Source organism: Tamandua tetradactyla, chromosome 5, assembly GCF_023851605.1.
Source record: "Tamandua tetradactyla isolate mTamTet1 chromosome 5, mTamTet1.pri, whole genome shotgun sequence".
Classification (NCBI taxonomy): Eukaryota; Metazoa; Chordata; class Mammalia; order Pilosa; family Myrmecophagidae; genus Tamandua; species Tamandua tetradactyla.
The window spans coordinates 104,600,980-104,619,369 of NC_135331.1; the positions used below are offsets into that span (position 1 = coordinate 104,600,980).

At 41.5% G+C, this 18,390-nt stretch overlaps 2 protein-coding genes across 5 annotated transcripts in view; one reads left to right on the plus strand and one right to left on the minus strand.

The window, feature by feature from the left end:
- Nucleotides 1-8,712, minus strand: part of PLA2G7 (phospholipase A2 group VII) — a 47,397-nt gene extending 38,685 nt beyond the window's left edge. For 3 of the 4 annotated variants that reach the window (XM_077161986.1, XM_077161984.1, XM_077161982.1), the window contains exon 1: nucleotides 8,352-8,712. The gene's annotated coding sequence lies outside the window, so the exon portion shown is untranslated. Of the gene's footprint in view, nucleotides 1-5,663; nucleotides 5,851-8,351 lie in introns of all 4 variants that reach the window. The other variant, XM_077161983.1, reaches the window with a different exon arrangement.
- The window catches only part of ANKRD66 (ankyrin repeat domain 66), a 28,796-nt gene continuing 19,054 nt past the window's right edge, over nucleotides 8,649-18,390 (plus strand). The window contains exon 1 of the mRNA XM_077161991.1: nucleotides 8,649-8,815. The gene's annotated coding sequence lies outside the window, so the exon portion shown is untranslated. The remainder of the gene's footprint in view (nucleotides 8,816-18,390) is intronic.

The window sequence follows — 18,390 nt, forward strand, 5'->3', positions numbered from 1 at the left end:
CTTTAGACTATGCTTCCCTATGACACCCAGGCTTCTAAAATAACAAGAACATTGGCCAGAATCTTAGCTCTTAGACTGACAAATATCTGTCTTTATGCTCAGATCCTCACACATCAACTCTGTGTGGTCTCCAGGCAGTTCTGAAGAGGTTCTGCTGAAGGTTAATTCCACTATTTTGCGTCACAGAATCCCAAAACACTAGCTTTCAAAGGTTGTGCAGTGGTGTCAACTGTGAGCTTCAGAATCAGATAGGCTGGGTTCCAAAAATCAGACTGTTCTATTGGCTATGCTACCTTGGCCCGGTTATTTTAGCTCATCGGTAAAAAGGGAACAATCACCCTTTCCTCTGAGTGATTGCGAGGATTCAGTGAAATGAAGCATGGTCTGTGTTTACTCCTGGGGTTGCTGTCTTCTGGTTTTGTTGTGGTGGTTTGAGGGAAGATGTGGGTGATGGTGAAATCACATGAGAGCGGGTGACAGCGAATAGCACATGACCAAAGTTTGAGGAGATACTTCTCTGTTCTTAAAGCAAAATTAATATGGATTTAAAAAACCTGGGGTTTTACTACAGTCTGCAAAATGCCCAAAACCACAACAGAAAGCAACATATATAAGCTATTGCTTCCTCTCCACCCCTTCCACCGCTGCCACTACAGAAGTATCTTTTTTGCATGTGCATTCTATTATAAAGGTAATGGAATAGCCCATTACTAAGGGAATAAGAAAGTAATGAAGGAGGGAAGGAAAGGTAAGAGAAGAGAAAGAAAAGAAAAGAAGAAGAGAAAGGAAAAAGAAAAAGAGACAAGAAAGGAAAGAAAAAACAAATAGAGTGCTACCTAAGGTGACCATTCATTCCCTGAGATCATCACAGTCATTGTGATTTTCTACAGGTTCCTAAGCAGCCACAGAACTTCCTGAGGCTGGCTTTGCACCGTGCCATGAATGGGTTCTAGGTGCGCCACTATCTTGATCCTTTTGAGGTGGCTGGGAGAGGTCTAGAGTAGTTGAGGCCAGTAGCAGCACACATATAATATTTTCCGTGGTCCATGAAAAAGGTTGGGAAGCCCTGAGGACCGTCCGAAGGGAGAGCATTTCTACAGAACAGTCAGATTCATCATATTACAGGCTTTCACACTCTGGGGCAATCCCAGACCAGGATAACAAAGATGGATAGATCTCCAAAGCACAACTGGAAGGGGCATCTTAAGTACCGGGAAATTACAACTTTAGCAATGTGGAATCACTTCAAGGAAAAGATAGGTTTCTGAAAAAGCTGGGTTCCTTTAGGACTTTTAATAGTTAAAGCATTTTAATGCAGTAAAAATAAATAAATAAATAAAAAAGCACTGCTATTTAAATAATGCCTGAGCAAATAGTTTTACTTGAAGTATGTGTTTTTATAACTCTCACCATTCAGGATTTGCTTCTTTAGACGGTGTGCTATTTTACGAACTGGGTTTTCTTAAAGTAGAGCACACCTGCCTATAACACTGTGATGGGGGCAGGTGGGGTTTGGTGTCTCCAGATGGGTGGTTAGGGCCCCAATCCATGCAACTGCTGCCATAGCCTCTGCCCAAGGTTCCCAGCTCGGCCTGTCTGACTGTGGCCCATCAGCTTTAGCATCCTCTACATTCCTCTCATGAGCTTCATGCTCCTGAAGAATAAGCACAGCTTCCCCTCAGAGGGTCAGAGATCCTTTCATTATGAGAAACTAAAACAGCCCCTGCCCTTAGCAAATGAAATAGAGCAGAGGCCCAAGAAACACATGCACACCATGCACATACATTATTTATAAATGTAAGAACACTGGATCTTTTCAGCATTCTATGTATGAATAGCCACATGATGATACCAGTCACAGGTAGACTCCTCGAGGAAACCTACCCTGTGGCAGAATGGTAGTGGCGGAGAAACCTAGCTCTAGCCTTGGACCATGAATGTTTGAGTCCTGAATCTGCTACTTACTGGCTGGGTGACTGTAAATAAGTTCTTTTTTTTTTAATATATTTTTTTAATTTTTATTAATTAAAAAATATTACAAGAAAGAAACACACACATTCCCAACACATACACTCGGCAATTGTAAATAAGTTCCTAACTTTCTGCCCTTCTCCTTGTCTGACAGAGGGGGACCCTACTCATGGGGTTGTGAGGATGTGAACCCTGAGAGGAAGTCTACCAACTTCTGCCCAACCCCAGAAGCCTGCCTGGACATGCAAGTCATGGTGACTGAGGCATGCACAGAAACAAGAGCTGGGTGCAGATCCTCCACTGAAAAAAAGAACCCAGTGTCCATGTTCTCCAAATAAGGGGCATGAATATTAAATGTAATGCATAGCCCCCAATGGGGGGAAATATCAAAGCTAGGAAGAAAAGATAATGGAGGCCAAAGAGAGGAGGTAGTTCTGGGAAGATCTGTTTGTTGCTCCTTAAATGACCCCGATACACCAACACAACATCACACAAATGAGAGCAGAAATTAAATCCTCTCAAACTTTACTGACTTACTTGTCTGAATAGGTGTGGAGATTTATGTACAAGAAAAGAATAAAGTGAAGTTCAGAAGCTCAAAAACCCAAAAACTAGTGTTTGAAGTGGCAGGTGGCAATAATGCTAACGGATTGTATGCAAGGCATGGTGCTGATATGCATATTATATGAAGTAACTCATTTAGCCCCCAGAGTTTCTCAATGTACAGATAAGAAAATGGTGACTGAGAAGCTCAATAGCATGTCCAGGGCCACAGAGCTAGGAATAGCCAAACCAGGATCTGGAACTGGGTACGCAGACTCTAAAAGCAGGGATTCTTTGACAGCACCACTGACTTTCTGAGCTGATAATTCTTCATTGCAGGAGGCTGTCCTGTGCATTGTAAGCTGTTCAGCAGCACCTCTGGCCTCTACCTACTAGATGTCTGCAGAACATCCCAGTTGTGACAACCAAGTATGTCTCCAGACGTTGCCAAATGTCCCCTAGGAGGCAAAAATCACCCTCAGTTGAGAACCACTGTTTTAAAATGATACACTCAATAGTTCTGCCGTAAACTCTCAGGAAAATAAGCCCCAAACATAAGTTAAAAGAACAGGTTGGCAGGACCATTCCAGCCAATCCTAAAGAATACCTAGGGCGATAAGATTCCACAGGGGTTCCATGCACTAGTGTAACTGTCCAGGGACCTACAACCTCCAGACGGGTCCCTGGATCAGATAACTCCTGAAACCTAGAGGGCCCAGCCTCTCCAGAATGTTGAATAGTCCCATCTCCCTACACCATATTAGTGAGAGACCCTTCCAAGATCAAAAATTTAGAATTGCCATAGCCCAAACAACCCTAAAGAGAGATACGGAAAGATCAAAGGTGATGGTGGAATTATACATAGAAGATAGGACTTTACAAGTGAATATGACTGGTGAATTATTAATTTGATATCTCTTTTAGTCTCCAGTATTTTAGAGCAGCTAGAAGTAAAAACCTAAATTTGTGAAATTGTAACCCATGCCAAAGTCTGAAATATGTTCTACAAGTAATCGTGGTGCTGTGCTTTGTAATTTATAGCTTTTTTGTATACATGCTATTTTTCACCAAAAAAAGAAGGAAAAAAGTCCATTGTGATGAAGATGACAAAAGAAAGTATTTAAGCCTTCTAGCCTCCTATATTCTGGAGCAGCTAGAAGGAAAAATAGGAGAGGATCATATGGTAGCTCATGACAAACTCTGGGATCTGTCCTGTAACCATTTGTTGAAGAGTGCGTTGAAAACTATTGCTTTTTATTTCTTTGCTTTGTATATATGTTATACTATACAATTTAAAAAGTAAAAGAAAAAATAGGTTGGCTAAGAAAAAAAATAAAGACACATTAAGATGTATAAGAGAAGTTTAACATCTTAGAGTGAGGGAGGTCACATCCCCAGTGCATTCTGTACAAGTCGGATGTCGCTGCACTGAACCAATGGGACTTGAAGAATTTTACAAATAGAGGTTCATTTTAAGGGACAATAACCCAACTGTAACCAAAATAATGAGGGAACAAGGCAGAACATCACATAAGGAGCTGTCAAAGGATTCAGGGATGTTTATTACGGGGGAAACCCAGATAGTAGGTGGGAAAAAGTCCTAGACATTTTCTACATGGATACAGTTTATAGAACTGCATTAGCTTTCCAAAGTGGTTTAATCACAGACCTGCAGACTAGCCACAGGCATACTGGGGGTGGGATTCCTGGATGTAGGCTTGAGTGAAATGGACAGGTTGGACCAGATAACCCTAAATCTGAAGTCAAAAATCAGAAGTCTATAAAGACCAACCAGGTAACTTAAATGAGTTGAGCAGGTCTGTGCAATACAGTAAGAAATGGGGAGGGCTTTGGCAAGCCAGATCATCTAAAGGGGGGTAGCCACCACTCCACTAAGGTTGATTATTACCATGGAGGAATGATAGCCCCATGTAACTAGGTCCTCTGATTCTTTTTTTTTTTTTTTCAAGAAAAGCTGGAAAACCATATTTATATGTAAAATTTATTGATTTTTAAAGAGTAACAACTAATTCAACATTTCAAAACATTCTCTGAGGCAAAAGATTGTTGGTCTCCAGGACAGACTGTGACCCCTCAAAGATACCCCCATCATCTTCCAACCACACGCAACTATGATGCTAGATATGGCAAAAGGGAAATTGTGCAGATCCTGAAGTTATTGTCACATTTTGTCTGCAATTTAAATCCCTAAACTGACCGCTTCAAACTGAAATTGAGATACACTGACCAACAAATAATGGGATGTGGCAAGTGAAGACAACCATGAGAAACTGAAACTTCTGCAGCACACGGTGTAAATGAGCAAACACTCTATTTCCTTCAAAACAGATACATCTACTTCTACAAAGTTGCAGGTCAACCTGAGGCAGAAAGAAGAACAGGGTTGCCTCATTACAACAGCTACTTGTCCTGTCTTTGAGAAGGTCATCCTACCTAATTGGGAAATGACATTGAAATTCTTCCTTGACCCACTAAAATGTAGTCAGTGATCAACTATGGGAAGTTCAAGAGCCCCTTTCTCTCTCTCAAGAGAATACATCCCTAACAGAAACAATTTTATTCAACTCTGGTGCACAGTCCTCTCCTATGCGCTATAAACAGATTTTCAATTATTTTGCACTCATGGATAGCTGTACACAAGCATAACCTGGGCAAAGACAAGTCTGTTACCTTTTTTTTTTTTTGTATATTTCCCAATTCCTAGATTCAAATATCCTAGTTTGAATTTTATCTGAACACATTCAGCTTTCAAAGGTAAGCTGGCCATTTCTATAGCATTAATTTCCCTTTACTTTATGACAGTGTATTTTACTGGTATTTCTTAATGATGTTTTACAATGCCCAGGAGCAGAGCAAAATATTTTTTAGGTATAATGAATTATATTTATTGAAAAGAGTAAAAAATTAAAAGACATAATTTTTCATAAAATTTAAACATAATGAAGCACAGAATGCAGTCATATAATATTAGCAAATAATAACAACAATCAAATCTTTTAATACCCTTAAAAGCGTATTCATTACTTTATTTGTTCCTACAAGGTGAGTGGGCCAGATGTAGCAATGTCATCCCCACTTTTCAGATGGCAAGTTTGAAAAAGAAAAACATTAAAAATTTCCCACTTTACCTCCAGAAATGTCCTATGGCCATCAAGTGCTACCAGCCTCCACTGGGTCAATCATTATAAACCTGGAGCTCATCTTCTTTTCTCCTCTTGGATTCCTCTTTAATCTCTTCTCCACACATCACCCAGAGAAATCTCTCCTAAGTAGTATCTCTCTCACATCTCTACTTACAGCCCTCCTGGCTTCCCACTGCACACAAAATAAAATGCAAATTGTTTTCTTAGGGCTTTGAGACCAACCATGATTTGGTCCTGGCCACTCTCCCTTACTGCACTCCAGCTTCACTAGCCTTCCAGTTGTGCCTGGAATACATCCAACTGTTTCCCAGGACTTTTGTGCTTGTGGTACTCTCTGTCCCTGAATCCTTTGCTTGGATCTTCCTGGGATCTCGTCTCAAAGCTATCTCCTCCGAGAAATCGCTATTCAAAACTCAATCCAAGAAGCCTGACCACGTTCTGTGTTTGTAGTTCCCTCCTTCCCTGAATTCATCAACACACACACGCGCACACACACACACACCATATCACTCTACTACAGCCCTTTGTTTCCTTTTCTTCAAGACATCTAGGGCTATCTGAATGTACCTTGTTCATTCCATGATTTCAGAATGTGAGTTTCATCCTAAAGGGACCTGTAGCAGAGACCAGATCTATTTACTCACTGTTCTATGCTAAGGTACTCAATAAAGCTTATACTCAGAATCAAATATTCACTTGATTTAATTAGCATCTATTCTTATGGGAGACTTTTTTTTTCTTTTCAACTGTGTTGTTTATTAAAAATATTTTTAAACTATCAAGGTGCTTATTAGCCTGTTTCTATTACTGTGTTATGAGTCATACCTGTAAAGTTAAACAAAGTAACAGTGAGCAAATACAACAGGTGCCTGGCATACAGAAAAGCAGCAAAAACCTACTGTTCAGTCCCCCCAACCACACATCTTCCCCAGGATTTTAGAGCAATGTGATTTTAGAGCTAAATGATCCCCTCTAATTTCTCTTCACTCAATATTTTCTCTTCAAATGCTTCACTTTCAGGGAAGTTTCTCACCATTTCCAGGAATCAGTTGGGTCTTGAAAACAAATCAGGATACAAACAGCGCCTTCCTTTCTAGGAAATAGTCATCTTCTGGTGTTTCAGAGAAAGGAACATGGTTCCCAGGGGTCTGCCTGCACCCCAGCTGGCTCACCTCCAGTTACTCAGTTACTCGGGTATCTTGTGAGCACTTTTCTTAAGGCTCTTTGCTGAGAGCCTCAGAGAAGATGGGGAATTTTATTCTTCGGCACCATAACTAGGTGAGGGAGGGTGATTAGATCTGAGGTTCCTCACTACTAAAGTGAAGAGGGCACCGACTTGGTGGGGAGGAAATGAGGCACTAGCCTCTCAGGGTTGTGTCTGAGGGATAAGCCCTGGAAAACTGGGTAGGCCCATTCCATACAACAGATGAGGTTACTCAACTGTGAAATGAGGAGCCAAACAATGCCAACCTCCCTCCAACTCTGCTGCTCTTTCAGTCCCAGTGGCTGTCCTCCCAGCCTTGAGTATAAAGGGCATCACAAACAGCTCAGCTGCAGCTCCTCCCACACAAATGCCTACGGAAGAGACAGAGTCCTGACTCTCCAGGTGCCAGGAGCTGAGGCAGCACACCGGAAACCAAGTCTGTGGGCTCTCACCTGCTTCTGAAAGGCACTGGAATTCCCTGTGACGAAATCTACCTAATCTACCTAGGTGCTGGCCGCTCGCCAGTGCCTCGAGACCAGAAGGCAGTCTCTTTCTTATGGATCAAGGCACTCCTTCATGTCCTGATCCCTGAGTTCAATTTACCCCAAGATTTGGTCATGAACCTCTTGGAACTGTCAATATTCAGAAAACCATCACTGCCATTGATAAGAAAAAACACTTTAGAGGCTACATTTTCCAGTGCCTACCAGTCTCCCAGCTCACCTTTCTCATTTGGGTCAAAGGTAAGACTGATATGTAACACTTCCCTCCCAAATCTGTTCTCATGCCTGGTATTTTACAAAGCCTGGATTTGTAAGCCTTACTCACCTCTCCCTCCTCCTTCCTCACTACCTCTGCAGCTCTCACAAGAACCAGAGATCTGGGACTCCTGAGCTTCTTCGTTTTGTCATAGAACCTTCTATTAAAAGCTCCAGGAGATGATGGTTTTGCTTGACCTTTTAAAAACGAGCTTCCCTCTGCACTAGAGGTGAGCAGCTGCGGTCCTTTCAGACTCGTGATGGGAGAACTCCGAAACAGGATGGAGAAGAGAGGTACTGCTTTGTTTTTATAACCCTGATTTTATCGGTGGACTCTTGAAGAAGCAATACTATCCAAAGGGAAGTTTGTTTATTTTTGTTGCTGCTGTTTTCCCTAATGGCAGACCTACAGTTCAAATCCCCTTTTCCCTGTTCCTCTGACCTGATTCTCCCTCTCAGCACTTAGTTCTTAGGATTGATTCCCAGGAATAAAGGTTTGAGAGAAATCGGTCCGAATTCCTTCTTCCTCCCCACATCGTGCCTAGCGGGGCTCCTCGGAGCTGCAGTGTCGGCGAATCCGGCTTCAGACTCTCCCAAGTGCCGGCTCCCCGCTGCTCCCGAGCCCCGGCCTCCAGCATGGAGATAGTCCTCGCCGAGCGGACCCCGCACCCCTCCTCCGGCTCGCGCCTCGCCCCCGGGTCCCCTTCTCACCTGGGAGCTACGTCGCGCTGCTCGCGGGACCTGGGGTCCCCCGGCGCCTTCCGCCCAACACCCACGCGACCCGACAGCGCCAAACACGACTGCTTCTCGCCGTCAGCACGGAGGGCCTTTGGCCAACTGCAGTCGCCGTGTCCGCGGGGCCGCCTGGCGGCTTCAGCTAGCCTTGGGCGGATTGCCTGAGCCCGGCTTTCCCCTCTGCCAGCTCCGCGCGGTCTCATTGCACCCACCTTCTGCTTCCCGGGCGCGGTGGGAGGAGGGGCCGGGGAGGAGCGTGCGACCGCCGGCCTCTCACCCGCAAAGGCAGCTCCGCGCGCGAGCGAGCTCCAGCGCCCCCCAAACCTTCTCCAGCGCCCGGATCGCACAGTCCTGACCTACGGCTTAATTTAACCCGTGCTCCTCAATTCCTGTTCTCAGATAGAAGAGATCTGTTGCTTCCTTAATTCACCCCGCGGCAAGTCAGCACTTGCTTCTTTTACTATAATTTAGAGTGCCGTGAGCATTGCGCATTTCGGCGTTTTGTCTATTGGACGCCAATTCAGAAGTTGGGTGGTCAGCGCTCGGGGTTGGAAGGTCCGCCACTGGGCTAGTCAACATTTCTCGTGGAAATACAGTGGAGGGTAATCAGGGAGAGGGTTTATAACTACTTTGAGGGTAGGAAGGGGCCATAGTTTAGATTAACCCGGAGTTATTGTTTTAACTGAAATTCCCACCTTCATTTTCAAATGCCTCCTCCTAAATCCATTTCCTCATAAATTAAAAACATTCATTTAAAGCTTGAATTAATGACTCAGGGAAAATAGTTTGAAATTAATTTGTTGTATTGTTATATTTTTACTTTTTTAAGAGTGATTTGGCTTTTTTTGACATTTACTGTAGGAAAACTTTTATTTATTTTTGTTGTTTTGTGGTGTTCTAGTTTGCTAGCTGCCAGAATGTGATATACCAGAAACAGAATGGCTTTTAAAAAGGGGGAATTTATTATCATAAATTTACAATTCTAAAGCAGTGAAAATGTCCCAATTAAAGCAAAGCTATAGAAATGTCCAATCTAGGGCATCCTGGGAAAGAAACCTTGGTTCAAGAAGGTCGATGACTCAGGGTATCTCTCTCAACTGGAAAGGCACATGGCAAATATGTTGAAATCTCCTAGTTTTCTGTTCAGGCTTCTTGTTTCATGAAGCTCCCCAGGGGTTGTTTTCCTTCTTCATCTCCAAAGGTCTCTGGCTATTCAAGCTCTTGTGGCTCTGTCCAAAATGGTTGTCTCTTAAAGGGCTCCCTCCAGTAAGCAACCTCACCTTGAATGGTTGGAGACATGTCTCTTTGGAACCCAACTAATCAAAAGTTACCACCCATAATTGGGTGGGTACAATTGGGTGGGAACAATCCCACAATTGGGTGGCAACAAAGATCTCCCATCCAGCAATATGGAGGGAGAACTAAAGGACATAGCTTTTCTGGGGTCCACAAAAGATTCAAACCAGCACATGTGGTTAAGCCTTGGGAATCTGCAGTCAGAAGGCAAGGATTATATCTTGGTTCCCCCAGTTAGGGGTACGAACTTGCCACTTATTAGTGGTATGACCTTGAGCTGGTTATTTATCCTCCTTGCTTCTCAGTTCCCTCATTTGTAGAGATAATCAAAGTACAGCCATCAGAGGCATCTGACAAGAATGAAATGGGAATGTATGTGAAATGCTTCAGACAGAGAGTGGGATATGTGAAACATTCAATACCCGTGATCTATTATTAATAACTTTAAAGAAGAAATGACTTATTTGAATCTAACAATAGATGCACTTATAAATAGAACTGTATCAGCCTAGGGACATTTTCTTGTACTTTGTGGAGTAACCTCCTATGAAACATGTTCTAGAATATTAATCTAAAATTAATATTGATATTAATCTGCCAAGATTTCTGTAAGTCCCTCCTATCTGTGACCTCAAGATGGGATGAGAAAGCTGGAGACCTAACACAACAACTAAAAAGATGGTGGGCTTTGAGGGCAGGTCCTGAAGCAAGTATGAAATATTTTTTCACTTCTCTTGCTGCCAGTTCCGTGCATTCTCCCATTGTTATCAGATCATAAGCTTTAGGGGTCCCAGGATATTTGGCATTTGGGCAGCCCAGGAGCCTGAGAAGATATGCAGTGTAGACTTGCCAGATTTAGCAAATAAAAATGCAGGGTAACTGGTTAAATTTGAATTTCAGATAGATAACTAACAAGTCATTTTTAACATAAATATGCCCCAATGGGGAAAATTATTTGTAATTGGGACTTACTTTATACTAAAAAAAGTATTTGTTGTTTATCTAAATTAAAATTTATCTGGGCATACTGTATTTTGTCTGGCAACCGTAGTCCAATGGAATTGATAAACAATGGGTCTCACATTGAAAAGACAGCAAATCAACATAAATATGTGGATTATAAGGTGAGTCTGATGTGGGTTTTGTTTTAAAGTAGCAGGAAAAAAAAGAGTGCATTTGCATTTATAAGTTGACTCTTTATTGAGCTGTTAAATTAAATTCTTAATTTCTATACCTCATTCTCTACCAACATAGCAGTGCTTATTTGTTCTTTAGTAAGTACTCCATCAATGTCTCTTCCCTTCAATTAAGATATTAGATTAAATGGTAACAATGTGCTTGATGGTTTTTAATTCAAATACTGCTTATGGAGGACCAACTGAATACCAGGTACCATTTCAAAGATGAATAAGATAGTCCATGTTCTGGATGATAAGGAAATAACATCAAGTGCTGCCCCACGTACATAAACACAGAGGACTAGGGCAGGAGGGTGTGCATTCAGAGAAGTGAGTTATTATTTGTACTGGGAAAGGGGTGAAAGTCAAAGAAGACCTCAGGACTTAGTATCCAAGGAAGAGTGGCTTCAGCCAGGATGAGCAGAGGAGGAAGTCCCAAGATGAGAAATGTACCTAGGCCTGAAAAGCAACTCATTCTGATCCTCTATCCAAGAAGACTGGAGATAAAAATGGAATAGATACTGAAAGTATGGTTGGGACGTTGGAAAACTTTGAGGCTGTTAGATGGTGACAGAATCAAAGAAAGAGTAAAAAATTAAATTATTTACATTAAGATTTAAAAATTAAAATTAAAACTAGGTACTTCAAGGAGGAAAATGTCCAGGAAAGGCAGGATGTAAGTGTAAGGTAGCCTAAAATGGTTTGATTTTGAGCAACTGGTGGTATGTAAAAAGGAGAGTCCGTTTATACCTGAAATTCCAAAAATATTCTCCTTTGGATGGCACAGAGGAGAGAGAAATATGCTCAGAGTCTCCACTAGACTGCAGGTTACAATGCTTGCATCCTCCTAATAACAGAAACACTGCTGATTGATTTTCAACTTTTAAAATCACTTTATAGAAAAGTCAAAATAGTATTAACTGTGATTATACTTCAAAAAATAAACATGGGCGGGCCGCGGTGGCTCAGCGGGCAAAGTGCTTGCCTGCTATGCCGGAGGACCTCGGTTCGATTCCCGGCCCCAGCCCATGTAACAAAAACGGAGAAACAGAATACAATAAAACAAGAAAATGTTTAAAAATGTTTCCCTTTCTTCCTTCCTTCCTTCCTTCCTTCTATCCTTCCTTCCTTCTCTCTGTCTTTCCTTAAAAAAAAAAAAAAAAAAAAAAAAAAAAAAAAAAAAAAAAAATAAACATGATGATTATTTTTGTAATGTGTAAGTAAAAGTGGATCAGTAAGAATGGATAGATGCAAGAAGGAGGGTGGAAAGAATGCTGAGTTACTAAATTTCTCATTTTAGAAAGTGGAGAGTCAATAGATGCTGTCTATGGTTGGTAGAACAGGAAATAAAGATCTGTAGGAATATTGCAGAGGTGAGAAGAGTAGGGGCAGGGGTAAGGACTGGACATACAGATGCAAGATACAACTCAAGTAAGAGTGTTGGGACTGAGAAAAGATAGAACCAGTATGTATCAGCTTCACCTTGATATCTCTTGGCAAAGAGGGCAATAGAGATAATGCCTGTGATGATACACCAAGAAAGAAAGATAGAGCATGTTATTTGGGAAACATGGAGATTACCACAGAAAACTAAAAATAGAAACTAAGAGTGATTTTCTTTAGGGAATGAGACTAGGATCTAGGTGGGCTAAGGTAGGAAACTGACTTTTCTTTCTAAGTCTTTGGTACTATTTAATTATTTGAATTATGTGCAGGATTATATATTGATTAAGAATTTACAAATTTTTAAGAATAGAAAATTTCAAAAAGGAAAGCTTGACCAAGATCTTCTGACAAAAAGAGAAGGAGAAGGAGAACATTCTACAGAATGAAACTGTATAAGCAAGGACACAGTGGTCTGAAAGTGAAGGATATATTCTGGGAATGTCATGTTGTCACTGTGGCAAGAGTATTAGGTATATGGATAGGGAGTAGCAGAAGGTAAGGATGAAAAATTAGCTGGAATTACAAAGAGTCTTCTGGGTAATTCTAAGGATTTTTGACTATGTACTTCTTGAGGACAGGAACCAGGTCATTTTTATTCCACCACATCTAGTGAAGAGCCTAGAATATAATAGCTGCTCAGTATATTTACTGAGTGAACGAACAAAAAATATCTTGAGGACAGTGAGAAGCCATCAATATTGTTAAGCAGAGTGATAGTGTTCTAGTTTGGTGGCTGATGGCATGCAGTATTGTAAAGAAGGATTTTATAAAGTTTAACAGTAGCTAATTTTTCTTGCTTAATTTAGCTATTTACATATATTTTAGCTTCTGAATGATAGAAATATCCAGCAAAAGCATTTGTGTCATTTTATATTCACTGCTATGCATTTGGTGTGAGTTAAGAATTGTAAAGAAAAGAGTTATGGGCCCCATCAGGCTAAGAAAAACAACCCGGAACTTCCCAGGGGCGGTTATCTGCTGCCTTGGTTATGCAAGGTTATCTGCTGCCTTGGTTATGCAAGGTTGTAACTGCCGGAGGAAGTTTATCTAAGAATGCAACTGAGAAGGTTGAGTAAGGGAGTTTTGCACAACGAGACAGCTGCTTCTTGCATGAAGCAGCTCCCATGACTCATGCGCGAAAAATGTTTGTTAACCGCTTCTTGCAAAATGTTTGTTATCTGCTTCTTGCAAAATGTTTGTTATCTGCTTCTTACAAAATGTTTGTTATCTACTTCTTGCAAAATGTTTGTTATCTGCTTCTTGCATGAAGCAGCACCTGTGACCCATGCTCGACCCTCACCCCCCTCCTCCTACCCCTTAAAAGCTTCCCCAAACCCAGGCTCGGGGCTCTCTGTTCCTGCGTGTTCAGTGAGCCCCACGCATGTGTGGTAAATAAACCCCTTGCGTGTTGCATGAGAGAACGTCTCTTGGAGTCCTCCTTTGCATGGCAAAACTCTCGAATTCTTACAATATACCACATTCCTATTGAAACGGAGCTTGAAGGATATTAAGGAATGATGAGAAAGGGAGGGAGGGAGGGAGAGAGAGAGAGGGAGAGAGAGAAAGAGAGAAAGGAAGGAAGAAAGAAAGAAAGGAAGAAAGGAAGGAAAGAAAAAAGACACAGATGGGTTCAGGGGGTCTGAAGCTTAAGTTTACATCAGACATCAGACAACTTTATTCTTATCCAGATCCTGCTTAAATACTGCAGGGTGACAAAAGGCATGCATGCATTTCTTGAAGGAACAGAGAGCTTATTTTTCAGTGCTCTCTTCCTTCATACTTAACATAACCATTTGGGGTAAACATTCTCTTCCTCCCAGACTGCTCTACATAACAATCTCCACAGTTTACTGCCACCACCACCCTAATACCATCTACTCCCAAGTAGTTCCACAGGTCTTATGTTAATCCTGTCTCCTACAGTAAGGCTTTCAAAAGGCTTTTGAATTTTAAAATTCAAAAAGGGAATTTATTAAGTTGCAAGTTCCCAGTTCTAAGGCCATGAAAATGTCGCAACTAAAGCAAGGTTATAGAAATGTCAAATCTAAGGCATCCAGGGAAAGATATCTAGGTTCAAGAAAGCTAATGACATTCAAGTTTTCGCTTTCAACTGGAAAAGCACGTGGAGAACATGGCGGCATCTGCTAGCTTTCTCTCCTGGCTTCTTGTTCCATGAAGCTCCCCCAGGGGCGTTTTCCTTCTTCATCTCCAAAGGCCTCTGGCTGTGTGCGCTCCAGTAATTCTCATGGCTATCTTGTCATTCTCATGCCTTTTCAAAATGCTTCCTCTTTTAAATGATTCCAGTAAACTAATCAAGACCCACCTGGAATGGGTGGACTCACATCTCTCTAATCCAAGGTTGATACCTACAATTGGGTGAGCCACATTAGGTGGAGATAACCTAATCAGTTTTCCACCCAGCAGTAATGAATACAATTAAAGGACATGGCTTTTCTGGAGTATACCACAGATTCAAACCAGCATATTGCAGACCCCCAAAATACATGCTCTTTTCAAATGCAAAATACATTCATCCCATCATAATATCAGAAGTCCTTAAAACATTTCAGCAACAATATAAATGCAATACAAGATTAAAACTAGCATAGAATCTCATCAAAGTCAGGTACAGACATGGACAGTCCTAAGGCAAAATTCTCTTCTGACTCTTGACCTGTAAAACTCAGAACAAGTTATTTGCTGCCAACATACAAAGGAGGAGCAGTCATAGGATACATATACCCATTTCCATAGGGAAGAATTTGAAGAAACACAGGGGTCACCAGACCCAAGCAGTTTTGAAAACCTACAGGACAAACTTGGAGAGTCATTTATCTTTGTGGCTTTAGAAAATAGCACTCCCACCCTTTAAAAGGGCCTATGCAGCAGGCTATCTCTTTCCAAATGCAACCTTGGAGGACATTGGGAAGACCACCTTTTTCTCGGTTCCACCCTCTCCATGCATCAGGGCTGCATCTAGGGCTCCCTGCCATCTCCCAGGCACACGCTCAACGCCACCATTTGGTGGCAGCTAGGCTTTCCCCAGTCTCCAAGGAATGTGCTTGATCATCTCCAAGGCCTGAGGTGGCACCTCTCTTCTACTGTAATGAGGTGGAAGGCCCATCCTCTGCCTCTGGGGCAAACTCATCCTTCATGAGCTTGGGTGGGTCCACTCTCCTGGTCTGAGGTTTATTGACTCTAAACTTTAGCTTCCACAGCTCTGCCTCCGAAGTTATTTTTCCTCCAATGTGTCCCTTTTCTGTCCCTCTCAGTCCAGCTGGCAGTGGTTCTGTTTCTACAGATCCTGCACTTGTTGGCATTCTATGTGGTGAATTTGGATCATGCCCATCAGACATCCACAAATCTTTCCTGGATAACTCCATCTCCAATCCTGGCTTTCTCTGAAATGGCTGACTGGTTACACATTTGGCCAAATCCTCATGTGGGGCACCATTCTCTGGGATCTCACTTACTGGAAGCCCATTATTTTCCAGAACATCAATTTCTGGTTTCTTTGTACTCAAGAGTTCAGTTCTCAGCTTATCTCTTTCCTGTCACATTTCACTATAAACTGTGAGGAGAAACCAAGCTGTACTTTCCAAACTTAATTTGGAAATCTGTTCTGCTAAATATCTAAGTTCATGGTTTCTAAAATATGCCTTCCAACCAAAGCCACCAGTAAACTTTGCCAAGTTATCTGCTATTTTAAAACAAGGATCTCCTTCCTTCCAGTTTATAATAACACATGCCTCATCTCTGTCCAAGTGCTTATCAGAAGTATCCTTAGAGCCCCCATTTCTACCAACAGTCTCTTCAAAGCATTCTAGGCCTTCTCTATCAAGCTCCTCACAACTTCTCCAAAATCTTTCACTTATCCATTTAAAAAGCCATTCCAACATGTTTGGTATTTGCAAACCACAGCAGCACCCTACTTCTCCAGTACCAAAATCTGTTCTAGTTTGCTAGTTAGCAGAATGTGATATGCCAGAAACAGAATGGCTTTTAAAAGAGGAATTTATTAAGTTGCAGATCCACAGTTCTAAGGCCATGAAAATTTCCCAACTAAAAAATGTCCCAACTAAATGTCCCAAGGCTATAGAAATGTCCAATCTAAGTCATCCATGGAAAGATACCTTGGTTCAAGAAGGCTGATGACATTCAAAGTTTCTCAACTGAAAAGGCATATGACAAACATGGAAGCATCTGCTAACTTTCTCTCCAGGCTTCTTGTTTCATGAAACTCCCCCGGGGCATTGTCCTTCTTCATCTCCAGAGGCCTCAGGTTGTGTGGGCTCTGGTAATTCTCATGGCGATCTCACCATTCTCATGCTTTTTCAAAATGCTTCCTCTTTAAAAGGATTCCAGTAAACTAATCAAGACCCACCTGGAATGGGTTGAGTCCATCTTCCTCTAATCCAAGGTTAATACCTGCAATTGGATGAGTCACATCTCCATGGAGATAACCTAACCAATTTTCCACCCAGCAATAATGAATAAGGATTAAAGGACATGGCTTTTCTTAGGTACACCATAGATTCAAACTGGCACAGGTAGCATAACTTTTTTTGAAAGAATTTTATACTGAAAAGATGAATTGAAATGGGAAGAATCAGAAGGAGGTGATGAATTAGAGGGCTACTGTAGTAGTCAGTTGAGTGCTGCCCAGGCTAGTGACAATGGGAATGGAGATTGGCAGAACTACTGGGGAGATATTTCCCAAGCAGAATGAGATAGGAAGGATAAAGAAGAGGAATGAGTTCAAAATAGCCCTGAGATTTCTATCTGGGAAAACCAGGTGGATTATGGAACCATGAATTGAGAAAGAAAAATAAGGAAAAGGAAGGGGTTGTGTAAGAAAGGTAATAAATGCAATGCTGTATGTATTAATATTCAAGAGCTTTGAGGAGACTGTTTTTGAAACTATGGAGCTTGAACCATTAGTGGCTTATGAAATCAGTGTGATTGATGAGTTGAGATATATTTTTTAATGAAATGGAACATGATAAATTTTGAAGTGCATAATGTGGTAAGGCAAAGTTTTGTTTCATAGAAATTTATTTCCATTGCATAAGTGCATGTAATTAACATAAAGTGTATTTTCTACTATGAGTCAAAAAATGTTTCAGAGCCTTTGCCCTTGATGACTCAGGTAGAGCCAATAGTGTGTGTAGTGGCTAGTACCTGCTTCTGAGAGTTTATTGTGTGTACCTCTTTTCAAAACTGTATTCGGTTACTTCATGTTGTTAGCTTGAAATTGGAAGTAGGTGGTTCTTTATGCCCCTGAAAATGGAAAATACTATAAAACAGAACTCCCTCTTCCACCCCACCCCACTTGGGCTGGTGCACCTCCAGGTAGAACCATCCTGTAAGTAAGTAGTTTTGTAGTTCTGAAGCTCTGTATATAGACCTGGATAGAACAGCTTATTTAAATGTGAGAGTGCTAAGAGCACATGAGATTGGTCAATGAAAGCTTGCAGAAAGAGCAGAGGTCAGAAGATAGAACTCTGAAGAACACCCCATTCATAGAAGTAAAGAAGGAAAAGGGGAGGGGAGCTCTATAGAAGCCAAGAAAGAAAAAGGTTTTTTTAAAGGGAGGTATGAAAAAGGGTCTTTAAGAGAGAAGTTGATCACATAGAATGGTGAGATGCAAAGAAAGGGCTATGAGAGTTCAGGGACTAGGAGGGCACTGGTCAGCCTTAAAATCAATGTTAGTGTAATGGAGTGGGAAAACAGGTAGTCAGATAAGGAATAAAAATGAAGGAAAGAAGACAAGAAGTGTAGACTACTTTAAAAACATTTAAATGAGGAAGAAACAGAATTTAATGAGGAAGAAACAGAAATAGATGTGGTCATAACTTGAGTAAGAAGGATTGATAACAGGCTCTGACATGGGATGTTTGAAGTATTCTGAGCTTCTAGGCCCATGACACCAGAATTTGCCTGTTACTCATGAAGTAGGTACATGTGGTGATGTGCTTTTCCCTAGTAATGTTAGCTAGTCCAGGGACAAGAACAGAGAGGAAAGTTATCTGAACTTGGAAATTGGAAGAATGGATTAACCAAAGGCAAAGAAAATGAGCAAGCTGATGGTGATT